Below are 15,256 nucleotides of genomic sequence, written 5' to 3'. Positions count from 1 at the left end.
GAAGACCCTGACTCTGAGTCGGGATTAAAGACTGCTTGGAGTGATGTCACTGAAGCAATTAATATGATTGCTCGAAGAGAGCGATTGCACCTAAGATGGGGATCAACCCCTGTAACAGCTGATTCTATGAAGGAGCCTGTTCCAGCTTCTCGACCTCCTGTCTCTATGGCTGAGCAACCGAGAAATTCTGTTGTTCCTTCTCCAAAGAAGGATGTCATGGATAAGTTAATTAAAAGCATGCGGGATCTCCATCTTAATTTAACAGAAATTAATTCTAAAGTAGAAAGGCTTGATGTTAAAGTAGAAGAAAGGGGTCGGACAGTCGCCCAAAGACCCGCACGAGAAGGCTTTAAAAGACGCTGCATTTGGTGTGATAGCCTTCAGCATGACAAGAGGGAGTGCGGAGCATTCCGTGAAGCCGAAGCACAAAAATTAGTCTTTTGGAAGGATGGCAAAATTCATGCAACCGAAATCGGGCTTTCTCTTGAGGCAAACTTCGGTAACGGCATCATGAAGAAAAGATTGGAGGATTTGGCAACAAGAACAGCCTATGCAGCTGTTGATGCTGCAACCTATGGGTTGCAAATTGAGCCAACTAATGAAATTGTTAAAGCATGTAAAACTAATGCAAAATCTAAAGTGTGGATGCAGGCCTTGGAACGCATGGAACAAGGCAAGGCAACTAAGGATGATTTAACTACAGCCAGTCAATGTATTCGAGGAAGAACCGGATGGTCCGAGCCTGTGGATTCATTTTCAGCTTTTGCCCGGCTAGCTGAAATTAATAATCAAGAAGCCATGATAGAAGAAAAGAGAAGAAGAGAAGAAGATGTTGCCGGTCCTTCTTCTTTAGGTCCGACTAAACGCATAACAAGAAGCAAACCAGACTAACAGAAGGCTGCTGAAAATCCGCCACCACCAGAATTTGACATGGGAGATGCCCCTCAAGCAAAGAAAACAGAAGGAAAAAGAAAAAGCAAACATCCTAGTTACAAGTTGCAGTTAGACATAGAGACCGCAACGGATCTTAAACGGATCCTAGAAGAAAGGATTCTTAGAAGTAGAATTGAATTTACATTAGGTGAAATTCTCAGTATTGCAAAACGAGGATTTCATGATCTAATAATTGATGTAATTAAACGAAAAAGACAATATGTTGGTGAGGAAACTGAAGAATCTGTACATGCTTTTTTGCAAGTACTTCATGTGTATTTGCAAGATGAAGAGAAGCTGAAAACTCAAGGGATTCAATTGGAGGCAATCAAAGAATTGATTGCAGCCATAGAAGCCAAAGATGAAGACATTTATGAAGCAAAAGCTAAAGAAGCCATAATGGTGGAAACTTCTCAATCTAAAGTGCAGCCCATGCAAAAGAAAGAGACTTTTCTTCACAACATGCAGGAAGAAAGTGAAACTCAATTTATTCCAAGTAGTCACTATTCCCGTACCCATTGGGCAAGGGCGACTACTGAAACTGTTGTTAAAATTGGTGAGAAAGAAACTCCATGCATTGCCCTTATAGACCATGGTTCAGAGATTAATGTTATGTCAAGAAGTCTTTATGAGAATGGTGGATGGCCCATTGACGTGGACCCAGGGTGGAGCATGAAGGCAGCTAATAACTCTTCTGGTGATCTTTATGCAGCATGTCCTTATGTATAAGTTACTATTGGTAATGTAAAAGATGAATTTCATTTCTTTGTTCAAGATTCTTGCAGTTATCCAATCATTCTTGGACAACCATTTATTTCCGAGTCTCGTTTAGAGACAAAGGCTCTTGATGATGGTTCATCATACGCTCGGATAAGAAGCAAGGATAATGATAAGGCTGTTCAATTCCTAACTGTCTATGTTAATCACCATCGGAATAGGGATCAATTGAGAGATCATCCCGTTCCTCCTAATGCCTGAGAATTTAAGGGTTTTCGGGTAGCGCTGCTATAAGTAGAGGCTATGGCAGTGCATCATGTCATAAAAAATTGCCTCCACATATGAAGGAGGCAAGGTCTAAAGCTGATTTGCAGGTTTTTTCAGCCAATGGAGTGGGCTGTTATAAACAATTTTTAGCCATGAACAGGGTTGAAAGAAAGTATTTGAATCATATGGAGCAAGAACTGAAGCAAATTGATGTTTTACCTAAAGATGAAGAAATTTCAGGTCTATTTTATGGGCTGAATTATAATGATACAATGGCTGAAATTTATACAGCCATTCATGCAGAAAATCAAGCTGAAAATCAGTCCATACAGGTATGTACATTGCATATGTATGACATAATTCAAGAATTTGCAGATTATGAAGCCTTTGGACAGCCAAACAAGGATGAAGCAAGAGTAGAAACAAAATATAAAACTGTTGATAAGAAGGTCAAGCCGGTAGCTACTCCTCTACCACCTGAAAGCGAAGGATTGGCAGAAAGGGTATCCAAACAACCAAGCCTTCGTGATCCTAAAGATATTGGCCATCAATTTACAGCTAAAAGTCTACAAAAGCTGAAAATTGGTGAAGACTCTTTCCTCTTGCCAGCTGAAAAACAAATCTTCATGCAGATGTTAAAGAACCATGGTAAAGCCTTTTCATTTCAGCCGCATGAAATCGGCTGTGTGGATCCAAGCATTGTGGCTCCAATGGTAATATTTACGGTTCCACATGTGCCTTGGAATCTTAAACCAATTCCAGTTCCAAGGGCTCATTTGCCTAAGTTATTGGAACTTTTAAATGAAAAGATAAAAATGTGAATATTGGAGCCATCTTCAGCTCCATATTCCAATCGATGGTTTACCGTACCTAAGAAGAATGGATCTTTACGATTCATTCAAGATTTGCAACCTGTTAATAAAGTCACTATTAGAAATGTTGGATCAGGACCAATTGTGGATGAGTTTGTTGAAGCTTTTGCAGGCAGAGCAATCTATTCCATGGGAGACTTATATTCAGGCTACGACCAATTTCAGCTTGCTTTGGAAAGCCGTGACATTACTACAATGAAGACACCTCTTGGCCTAGTCCGCATGTGTACTCTACCTCAAGGGGCTACGAATTCAGTAGCTCACATGATGAATGCCATGCATAAAGTATTGAGGGATTATATTCCTCAATTGACTCTTCCTTTTCTTGATGATGTTCCAATTAAAGGATGTGAAGTTCATGAGAAAAATGAAGAACTCAATGAACTTGGGTGTCGAAAGTTTGTTTTTGATCATATCAATGATTGTGCTCAAATCCTGTCTAAATTAGAAGAAGTCCATCTTACTCTTTCAAGAGCTAAATCTGTTTTTGGAGTTGAATAAGTTCTTGTGGTCGGTCATATGTGTGGTCCATATGGCCGAAAACCTTCTCCATCTAAAATGAATGCAAGATGCAAGAAGAATGTACAAATGTTTCAAAAGTGAGAAGATTTCTTGGTGTGTGTGTCTTCTACCTTATTTGGATACCACATTTTGCTCATGTTGCTGAAAGTTTTTATCAGCTTCTAAGAAAGGGCCAAAGGTTTCTATGGACAAAAGAACACACTCAGGCTATTCGGAAACTCAAGAAAATGCTGACTTCAGCCCCCACTTTAAAGAGGGCTAACTACTGTAATGGATAGCCCATTTTTCTCACAGTGGACACAACTCCTATTGGAATAGGATGGGCAGTTGGTCAAGACGACCTTGAAGGCAATAGATATGTGATCCGCTTTGGAGCAAAGGTTCTTAATGAACGACAAAGAAGGTATGCTCAAATTAAAAGAGAGCTTTGGGGAGTAGTAACTGCATTAAAATGTGACAGGGAGTACTTCATGGGCGCACATGTTATAGTTGAGACATATTGCCTTCCACTCTTGGGCATGATAGCCAACTGTTCCACTCCTGACATAGCCATGCTAAGATGGATAGCCTATATTAAATCCTTAAATCCTGATTTGAAACATATTGCAAGTAAAGATAATCCAGTTGCTGACATGCTTTCACGTGCCAAATATATGGATGAAGAAGAAATGATGGATGAAGAAGAATTAGAGTTTATAAATGAAGCTGTTAATGTAGGTACAACAAAAATTACAGCAAGAACAACAGGTTCAGCTGATAATACAACTCTTACATCAGCAAGGATGGATGAATCAACTAAAGAAGGGCAATGGACAGCTAATAAACAACATATTCCATGTTTTGTTATGGTTTGTTCACACTTTATTATGCAGATGATTGGCTAAAAATTGGTCAATTTTTTAGCACTATGACAAAGAAGGAAGAATGGACTCATGAAGAGTTCAAGAGAATTAAGAGAAAAGCCTATGGTTTTTTTCTTAAAGATGGCTACCTTTGAAGGCATGCAAAGAAGAAAGGAAGAGCGTCTGTTCGTGTCTTAGGTGACAAAAAGACACAAAGACAGGTCATGCAAGAATTCCATGAAAGCCTAATGGCTGGTCATAGAGGCATATGGGGTACTTTTGCCAAAATAAAAGAAAATTTTTGGTGGCAAAACATGTATAAAGACATTGAGCATTTTGTTGAGTCTTGTCATGCTTGTCAAATGTATTCCATGGTAAATCATAGAGATGGGCTTCAGCCTACCTATCCTTTATCTATTCACTATAGATGGGTTATTGATTTAGTAACCATGCCTACAGGAATTTGGAACATGGGATATCTAGTACTTGCTAGAGAAGATCTCACAAATCAAGTGGAAGGAAAGGCCTTGACAACAAAGTCCACTCATGCTGTTTGCAGATTTTTACTTGAAGAAGTATTTTGCAGGTATGGATGTGTTGCTAAAGTAACTGTTGATAGAGGAGAATTGGATGCCGATGAAGCTTGCCATTTCTTTGCTCAATTAGGGATTAAGCTATCTCTTACTTCAGCCTACAATCCTGAAGGCAATGGTAAGAGTGAAAGAGGTCATCAACCAATTCTTAAAGCCTTAGCAAAATCATGCAAAGGAAAGTTGAGGGAATGGCCTAAAATGCTACCATTCGCATTATGGGCTGATAGAACAACCCATAGTGCAGTGACAGGATATATGCTAGCTGAACTCATGTATGGACAGCCACCTATTATGCCTATTGAGGAATCCATTGTCACATGGAGTATCTTGCCTTGGGATGAAGGCATGAACAGGGAAGAATTGCTGTCTTTACGCATAAGGCAACTTGAAAGAAGGCCAGAAGATGTTAAAATAGCCATTGAAAGGCTAAAAACAGCAAGATTAAAGAATAAGAAGAGGTTTGATAAGCACCATCGACTGCGTCCAAGAGCTATTCAAGAGAATGACTGGGTTCTTGTTTATGATAGCAGCCTGGATAATCAATATAGTGCTCATAGGAAGTTAGCCAAGTGATGGTTTGGACCATATGTTGTAAAAGTAGTATATAATAATGCTACTTACTCTTTGACTGAAATGGATGGGACCATAATAAAGACTCCAATAGCTGGGAAACGAATCAAACTCTTCAAACGAAGAGAATCTTCAACTTATGAACTTGATGACTTTGATACAAGCCCTTTACTTGAAAACATGCAAGAAGACGAAGACTTAGAGAATGAAGATGAAGAAGAAGAAGAACCTCCTTGACCTGTAATCTTATGAAATGGCACATGCCGGAGGATGTGCAGGTTAGGAGGGGGTGAATGTCAAAGAGTTTACTGTCCATGATATAAATCATAGGATTCTTATGAACTCAGAAGAGTTTCACTGGGAATTATATGAGATATTTTCAGGCATTGTTATCCAATATCTACCTTAGTTATACAAGTTCTTTTGTATTTAGCATATAATTTGCAGATATACCATGTACGTTTATGAAAAATAAGTCTATGGGAACCTAAAACTTGGACATCTGGAAGTAATTGACAGTCTGCTGGATAAATCACATTAATTCAGGTACAAAAATATGGACAAAAACCCAAAAATGTTGCCAAAAACTGTCAAAAGTCCACTAGGTCCACACGGGACCAAAAGTAACTGACTAAGGTAACCAACAGGTGACCTAGGCTGGTCAAAAAGTGACCAGGGTTGGAGCAGAGAGCAGCTCGCGTTTTCGGCGCAAAATGCGGGCTGCTCTGCCTGAGGGGAACTGGGAGAAAGCTGGAGCTGAGATGCATGGAATGGAGCATGCAAACTGAAGATTAACAGGCCAACAACTGAAGATGCTAACTTGGTGAGAGCTCCACTTCTCTGCCTCTTTGGTCTGATGAAAATTCATGCTGAAACTGTTTATAAAAGAGGGGAAATCTGAGAGAAGAGTATTCAGCCTGCTCTTATGCACGACTTCTCTCATCTTCTCTACATTATTCTTGGTCCAATGAAGCCCGACTTGTGCCCAAGTACTGAGTGACTTTGGGGCAAGCAAAGGGTGAGGATATTGAAGACTTATGGACTGTTATGTGCTGGAATAACCAGTCATAAACAGGGCAGCCCACTATTTTGATCTATTTTATGAGCAAACATGGGTTTTTTATGATTATAATAGAGGAAAATGACCTCTTTTCTTCAGGACATTGTTCATAGATGTTCAAGAGTGCTTCTTCTTGAGTTTATGCACTCATTTTGAATTTGTTTATGGGCTGGAACTGTCTGTTTTAAAACAGGGCTGAAGCTAAAATTATTCCTTTTCAATCCATTTCATGTATCTTTGGTCCAAATCTTGGTTGTATTTGATTCTAGCATCAATATACTTGACCCAAAGGATTGAAATCCATCTTTGTACATGAAATAAATGCCATTAGAGCTTGCATTTGACATTCATAATTGAATTGGAAATCTGAAAATATCCTTTATGAAATGACGTATGCATCCTGAAGCATTTGATGTAATCAAGTTAGTCTTATTCCTTCTGTTCAAGTATGCTAAGTACATAGTGAGAAGGCTTGAATTCCTCTTCCGTACCTAAATTATTTCTAATTCCCAAATCTTATGAAAACCCAATCCATTTATCATTTCTGAATCTTGAATCCCAAACCCTTCTTCTACACTAAAAGCCCCGGTGGTAGATCTTCAACTCTTAACACAACGACACCGCGCAAATAGACGCTAATATAGACACGCCAACAGACGCACAATTATTTAACCTCCTAAAATTAGCAATTCACATAATTAAAAAACCAAAGTTAATAATTATTTAACCACTTGAAATTGATTCTTGAGCATGCACATGTGTGCATGATAAAAACCATAGAATTAAGAATACACATTGAATCATTGAATTAAAAAAATAGAGTTAATAATTACTTTTTCAGTGCTCTCTAATGAATGGCAGTTCCTCCAATTGACAAGCCTGATATAAGTAATTAGCGGCAAGCGAAAGAAACCTTACAATTAGTAGCAAGCATTGCAATATGTATCTCGTAATTTCTCTACATACTTGAAGATGATAAAAGATACTTCCTTTTTATTATGGAAAATTCAATTTAGCTTTAAACTTGACTATTGATTCTTGATATGCACGTGTGCGCATGATAAAAAACATAGAATTAGGAATACGCATTGAATCAATAAGCAAATTAAGTATGTTACAGTGAATGATCCATCTCATCTTCAATGAGATCAGCCCTTGCTAAACTATCTACTTCTAGGTCTATGTTACCAAGAGGTAACGAAACAAATAAGTCTATCCCACTATCAGATGTGCTGCTATATTGCTCAATAACTTCATCAATATCATCGACAATCACATTATTGTCTTCTTCTGCGTTTCCTTGAACATCCTCGCGAGGTTCATCTTGTACTATATCACGCATATCATCCATTATGGTGTCATCATGCACATCATCATTAATTGTTGGATTGTCATTTGCTATCTCCATGTCGGTAATATTACCATATATTGGTTTTGAACGATTAGATATAGGGATGACATACCACCATCGGTTATTGTTTACCATTGGATGATACACAACCTGTATTTGAAAAACAAAAGCAAAAAACTTAAGTACTTATTATATTGTGTATATGTATCACATGTATACATGTAAAAAAATTAGCCTTTGCATATATACCTGCTCGCATTGTTGAGGTAGTACTAATGTGTCATTCTTGTTTTGGTGAAATTTTGTAGAGGCAATGATTACAAAACCACTTGGATGACGTCTGATTGTGCAATGCTCACCATTTGTTACCACTTCTTTAAACCACTTCACATCTAGTACATATATAAAGAATCGTCTGAAGTCAAGCTTCAGAATATCTTGGATCAAGCCACAATAACCTTCCATGGTACCATTGGCATCCTGGAAGTGAGCAAGGACACCACAATCTTGGGTATTTCTCTTTTCATCTATACGTTGAGTTCGAAGATGTTTACCCTCACACCAAAGTGCATTGAATAATGTGCACTAGTAGTAAAAGATAAAAGATCAAACATATCAATTATTTATATAAAATAAAACTTATAGAAACAAATTAATTGATAGTATGTCTCACCTTTGATAAGCAACCTCGTGCGTATTCCCACTCTTCTTGAGATATATTAATTTCCTCCTCTTTTTCCATTCTCTCCATTTCCTCATGTAACCAATCTATATCAATATGACGTGGGAGCGCATTTAGATGATCTGGAAATGAGACATTACGTCCATATCTAGTGCGAAATTCTTGTCTTTCGCTTTTTCTTCTTGCCCTTGCTTCATTATATAGTGTCACCCATTTTCTCATTACATCACTATTGAGCACACAAAAACTATTTAACTTATAAAGTTCTTCTTTTGTTAGCACTTTACTCATTCCTTTTCCTTGAGGTACTATAGAGGTCATCCTCAAGACTTCATCATCTTTCCATAGTCGTGGTTGAGAGGGATCCACTTCAGCAAGATATTCAGAGATATAAACAAGGGATGATTGCAACCAATCCTCAGCCATGCTTCCCTTAGGCCGTGCTTTTTGCCTCACAAAATCTTTCAAGGTTTTCATGAAGCGCTCAAGAAAAAACATCCACCTTACATGAACTGCCCCACAAAGTGCGATCTCATCAATCAAATGTACGAGTAAATGTAATTGAGTAGTCAAAATGGATCGAGGAAAAATTTCCTCCACCAAACAAACCACCTCAACAGATAATACTCGAGCATCTTGCAATGTGTTTGGATCAATTTCCTTCGAGCTCACGTATCTATCTAGATGTATTTGAGAATTGTTTATTTTTGTGTAGAAATTCAAAGATATATAATGAAAAAATACAATGTATACACACCTCACAAGCTCTCCCATCTTGTAAATGATATCACGTACATTTTTGGATACACAATGGGATATGCTAGTAGGAAGTACGAACTGAATGTAAACAATATTCATAGATCAAATGATTAGTTGAGGAAAAAGACATCTCATACATCCTGTGGGTGTTCGAAAGCTATATATTTGTTCCTTCACTATTTTTTCCTCGTTCTTTGACAACATCCAAGGTGCATGGGGTAGCTCAATCTTTCCTCTGGGTCCAATGCGTGCCCAGGCTCGTCTCATGCGACCAATGTTACGTAAATCCTCCCTTACATTAATTGAATCACGAGCCCCTATCAAGTGATCCCATAATGTAGATACAACATTTTTGAATATGTGCATGTGGTCCAACAGGTGATTGATCTTGAGTTCAGTCCAGTACGGAAGACGAAAAAATATAGAGAACCTAACAAACAAACAATATATTATGTAAACAATTCATCATGCTAAATACTTTAAAGTCAATCGAGAGAAATGCACTTCTTACCGACTCATGCCGAGTGGAGGGTGACTGTTGGCATTAATCCATCTCTCCTTCCAATCTCGAATGGTTAGAGATTGTGGAGTCATTCCATTAGTAGGGAGAACATATTTGGGATGGTCAATAGGAAGAAATCGATGATGATTGTCGTAGATAACCTTCTTTAAACGTGCTGGCCTAGAGGAAACTAGAGAGGGACCGCAAATAGGACATGCATGATATCCTAACGTGGTTAAACCTGAAAAAACAAGTGAATTAATAAAATGAAATTGATTCAAGTCTTGAATTTCAAATATAGAGTTATATACATGTACCTGAACACTCTCCGTATCCTGGAAAGTTATGCATGGTCCACAACAACATGGCCTTCAATGTGAAATCTCTAGAGGATGCAGATGCACTTGTAACTTGCACCTCAATACCTTCCCATAACATTTCTAACTCTTCAATCAAAGGCTCTAAGTAAATGTCCATGTTTTTTACCTTGTGGTTTCCAGGAATCAGAAGGGACAACATCACATATCCCTTTTTAATTGCCATGGATGGAGGAATATTATAGTTCACCAATACCACTGGCCATACACTGTATGATGTGCTTTTGATGCCAAATGGATTGATTCCATCCATACCTAAACCAAATCTTAAATTTCTTGGCTCTTCTTTGAAAACGGGCCACAAATTATCTATATGTTGCCATGCCTGTGTGTCTGCAGGGATCCTCCATTTTCCATCACTTGAACGATGACTAGCATGCCATGACAGGAGCTTTCCAATAGACTTACACTTGAACATAAGTTTTATACGTGGAACAATCGGAAAATGTCGCAAAACCTTACGAGGCACATCCATTGACTTCATCTCCACTTCGTATCTTGATTCGCCACAAACAGGACACTCTCGTGCAAACTCATGAATCCCATGAAATAAGACACAATCCTACATATATTTTTAAAAGTGAGTTAAAAAACCACCAACATATATTTCTGTCTGATTTCAAAATAGAACAATTAATATTATGATTCATAAGGCAAACTGAATTGATACCTACTTCAATAACGCATCCAAACTGACATTACTCCATCCATAAATTGTTTGCAAGTTAAGTATCTCGAGGGACGCACGAAGAATGGAGTACGTACAACCTTCATACAACGGAGTAGATGATGTTACATATAGTGGATCATCTGGCTTCGTAGAGTGACCTTCTCCCTGAACCGGTTGCGAAAATAGATGGTGTACCATGTTGTCCAAAATCTCATCCTCTATGACTTGATGGGGCATTTCATGAGGGCTACTATCATGGTCGTCAGTCTCTACTCTTCTTGAAGACTCTTCCTCCTCGCGTCGATGTTTTGTAGCCTCTCGACGCCCGGGAGGGAGCATCTGAGGATGTGGCACCGCATCCTGCTCAATCACAAAAGGGAGTTTCATGTACGTTGATATATAATTCCCGTAACATAGACATGCAATCTTAGTGGTAAAAAAAAACAATGAATACCGGTGATTTTTCTCGGTCCCATTCTCCATACAAGCTGAGGTGTGACATTGCAATTCGACGTGCTCGAAAAATACACCCTTGACAACGATCACACATGCATTTAATTTTTCATCGTAGCCATGCATCTCGATTATGAAGACGCAATGTTTCATCCTCACTTGAGGATGTGCTCATTGACTTACCAGCTTGCACCGCACTAGGTGATGACGATGTCGACATGATTAAACCTAATTCATGACAACATCAAAATATTTGTCATTCATATGTTTACATAAGATCTCAATTTTAAATACACAAAAATCATCATAAATACATTAAAACTTATGATAAGAATTCACTAACAAAACTTATCTTTTTTTAAAAAAATTATGATAAAGCCCAAATGCGCGTCTATATCCGCATTTAACTACGCGTCTATATTGGCGTCTATTTTCGCGTCTATACTCACATCTATTTGAACAATAGATGCACATATACACGCGAAAATAAACGCACATGCAAAAATTCAAACCATACTTAAATCATTTCTTTTCAAACTGCGCCTTTCCTTTCCTATGTTTTTTGCGGTTCTGAAGCTTGAGTTTAGCCGACATGCAGTCTCTTCATGCCTCACCTAGTCTCTTCATGCCTCACCTCCTCATGACTCATCTCTTCTTTCATTTCAAACACACAAGAAGGGAAAAAGGAAAGCCAAGGAGAGGAAGAAAGAGAGAATAAGAAAAAGGAGAACAAGAAGAAGCAGCAAGCAAGCAAGCAAGCATCAAGGGAGGGTAACTTACCAAGGAGAGGAAGAAGGAGAAGGAATAAGCACCACCACCCGCCACACCAAACACCCAAGGTGAGTCTCTCTCTCTCTCTCTCTCTCTCTCTCTCTCTCTCTCTCTCTATGTTTCTCTCTTCCTCTCTCTGCTTTGTCTGTGTATTTAGGATTTGTGATTCCATTATGTATTGCATTTTGTAAATCATCAATGGCGATCGTCGGCCTAAAATTGGCCGACCGAGCGCGTCTGATAGCACGTCTACATCTCAGTGTAGACGCAGACATAGACGCGAAAAATGTTTCCTCTCAGAGCATCTGAGGGTGCGTCTTAGAGCACATGTACTGGCGTGTGTGCTCTGCAGTGTACACGCGCTGCACAGAAGGTTGACCTGCAGTCTACACGTGATTATACACGTGCATTGACCTGGGATGCGCGTCTGACAGCGCATCTGTGCTGCATCTTAGATGCGCAGATAGACACGCTGGACAGAAGGTTCACTCTGGAGCGCGTCTGAGGGCGCATCTAACCTGCAATGTAGACGCAGGGATACACGCGCCAGGTCTCCCAGTTCTGATAGTAAACAATATATTTTTGCAATGATGAATGTGACCAATCCCATGTTTGTGTTTATCAGTTTTCTTGTTTAAGAGAAGCATTTGCACTTAAGTGTTATGCTCAATGTCTAAAGAAAGCCCTTTGAAAATGTAGGTAATATATGATTTTTTGTATGCAAATAAATTTGTCTTTGTCCTGTGTTTTTTTTGCAGATGTCGTATCCTGGTTCATCTAGCAATGACCCAGATGTGGATTGCATGAATGATACATTGGCCTCCTTTGGCAAGGGGGTCAATGCATTTTTTGGAGGTTTTCCTAGTAGGAAAGACTTCATGGGAGAGATGACCAGACACCTTGGTCGCTCTCCCATAGCGGATGAGGTGTTCAGTGTCATGTCTGGGACGCCTCTGGCGTCTTTGCCTGGGACTACTTCCCAGAATCCACATGCAGGTACTCCACATACAGGTACTCCATATGCAGGTACTCCACGTGCTCCACGTGCATCGGCTGAAGCACAAGCATCTGCAGAAGCACGTGCATCTGCAGAAGCTCGTGCGTCCAGCGAGGCAGAGGGTAGTTGACAGAGAGGGAGGAGGGAGAGTCGAGGGGGAGGACGAGGCTTGTGTGGGGGTTGCCTAGGAGGTGGCGAGAGATCACCCTCACCAATAGATCACGTAGATGAGGTTGTATACCAGTACTATAGAGTTACAGGTGCTGGTGGCATCTTTCATGATGATGAGGGAAGGGATGTAATGGCGTACATGAGGAGCGTCGTGGATGCGACGTATAAAGATTGTTTCAGTGCCTTCAAAAATCAGAAAAGCAGCTTGTGGTAGGAGGTGTTGAGGGCAGCCCATAGAAGGTACCCAAATCTTGAGGATCAGCGATTCTCGGATGATTGGGGACGTACAAGAGTGAGGGATATGCTTTACAACAAAAGATCCCACCTCATGATACGGGCCAGGGACTCACTGCGGAGGCTGGAGGAGGGGCGTGGAGCCTATAGCCAACCAGCCATGTGCCACTGCATAGAGTGGAAGAAAGCTAAGAAGAAAGCAGCTGAGAAAGTGAAGAGTCGCCAGCACGCAGAGGCGCGACGGATCCAAATGGAAACAATGGGATCATCGCATTACGGATCGGGCGGCAGAGAGTCGTGGGATGCAAAGTTTGTAAGTATATTTTGATTTCTATTTTTTTAAAATTTATATTTCTTTCAATTCTTTATATATTTTAGTCTAATATATTGTGACTCATAATTGTTTGTATATCTCTAAATGTTTTGCAGACTACCATCGTTGGTAGGACACCTACTCCTAGAGAGGTAGGTTACCATCGAGGCCATAACCGCGCAGTGACATGGCTTCACTTTTATGAGGAGGGTCTCATCACTGAGGACCAATACAACCGGGCCATGAGGATTTGACAGCCAGAGAAGGTATGTTTTTCTTACTTTCCTATTAAAAGTATAGCTAATTATAACTTTTTCTCCACCTTGTCTATGTAAGCAACCCTGATCTTTTGTGTGTGTAGGCGAACCCGGATGTGGAGCATAGCGAGGAGGGGGATAGTGACGCTAGTAGCCATGGTGGTACTAGCGAAGATGTTTCCTCTTCAGATTTGTAGAGGAGCACCAACCTGCCTCGCGGATTCAATAGAGGACGTCTTAATCTCTTTCTGTGAGATCCATTGCACCAAAGTTGACAACTTGTAAATGACCCCACGAATTTCTGGAGTAAGGCATCCTGCGATCGCGATCGGTAGAACAAACTGCCACAAATGAGAAAGCATTATGAATAATGATCACTTTCCAAATTGCAAAATGCCCACGCTAATTACAATCCATTCGTAGCACAAACCTGACATATCTTATGCCAGTCATGGGATTTTAGCCCCGACAATTGGTCATCTTTAGAAAATGCGGACCTGAGAGAACACATCATACCCGTCGGAGTGCGGATAGACTGGATTACTTGCTTCACAATGCGCTCTTCTTTAGTGGACAAAACCCAAGGAGCATGAGGAAGCTGCACGCAACCATCAGCACTCGACTGCGGCCAAAGTGCCTCCATCTTACCTACCTCCTTCAAATCCATTCGTGCCCCTATAGTGTCTCTCTTTCCTGTGATGTGGTCCCATAGCAAGCTGCCCACATTCTTGAAAATATGCATGGGATCCAACAAGTGGTTGACTTGTAAGTGGGTCTAATATGGCAACTCGTAGAAAACTAAGAACCGTCGCATTCCATTTGGATGTGATTCCGTGTGGACCATTTTCAACTCGTACCAGCTTGCGACGTTCATACGTGTTGGAGGTCATCTAAGGAAACCTTCCCTAAGTTCATGATCCTCCGGCAAGAAAGCGGCGTGTCCTTGATATACCATCTTCTTCATGGTTTGTGACCTTCAGGAGTCTAACTGTGGCCCGCACAATGGATATGCATGATAACTTGAGGTAACCAGACCTGTTTCAACACCATGACCTAGTGAATACTTGATTGAATGAGATAAAATATAGATATTACCAGTGAGAACGGAGGCTTGCTCACTTGAGCACTCTCCCAATCTCGGAAAGTCATGCATCGTCCACATGAGAATGGCTCGAATATTGGCTGACCGCCGACCATCACGCCTGCTCATATCTTGCACAGTGACCCCCTCCTCTCACAAAATCTTAAGCTCATCGACTAATGGACGAAGATACACGTCCATATTTTTTACTTTGTAGCGGCATGGGACGAGGAAGCTAAGGATGAGATGTCATTTCTTTGTA

The sequence above is a fragment of the Lygodium microphyllum genome, chromosome 28 (genome assembly GCF_053477565.2).
Source record: "Lygodium microphyllum isolate KBCC chromosome 28, Lygodium_microphyllum_v1.1.10, whole genome shotgun sequence".
NCBI classification, from domain to species: Eukaryota; Viridiplantae; Streptophyta; class Polypodiopsida; order Schizaeales; family Lygodiaceae; genus Lygodium; species Lygodium microphyllum.
This window is presented reverse-complemented; position numbering follows the sequence as displayed.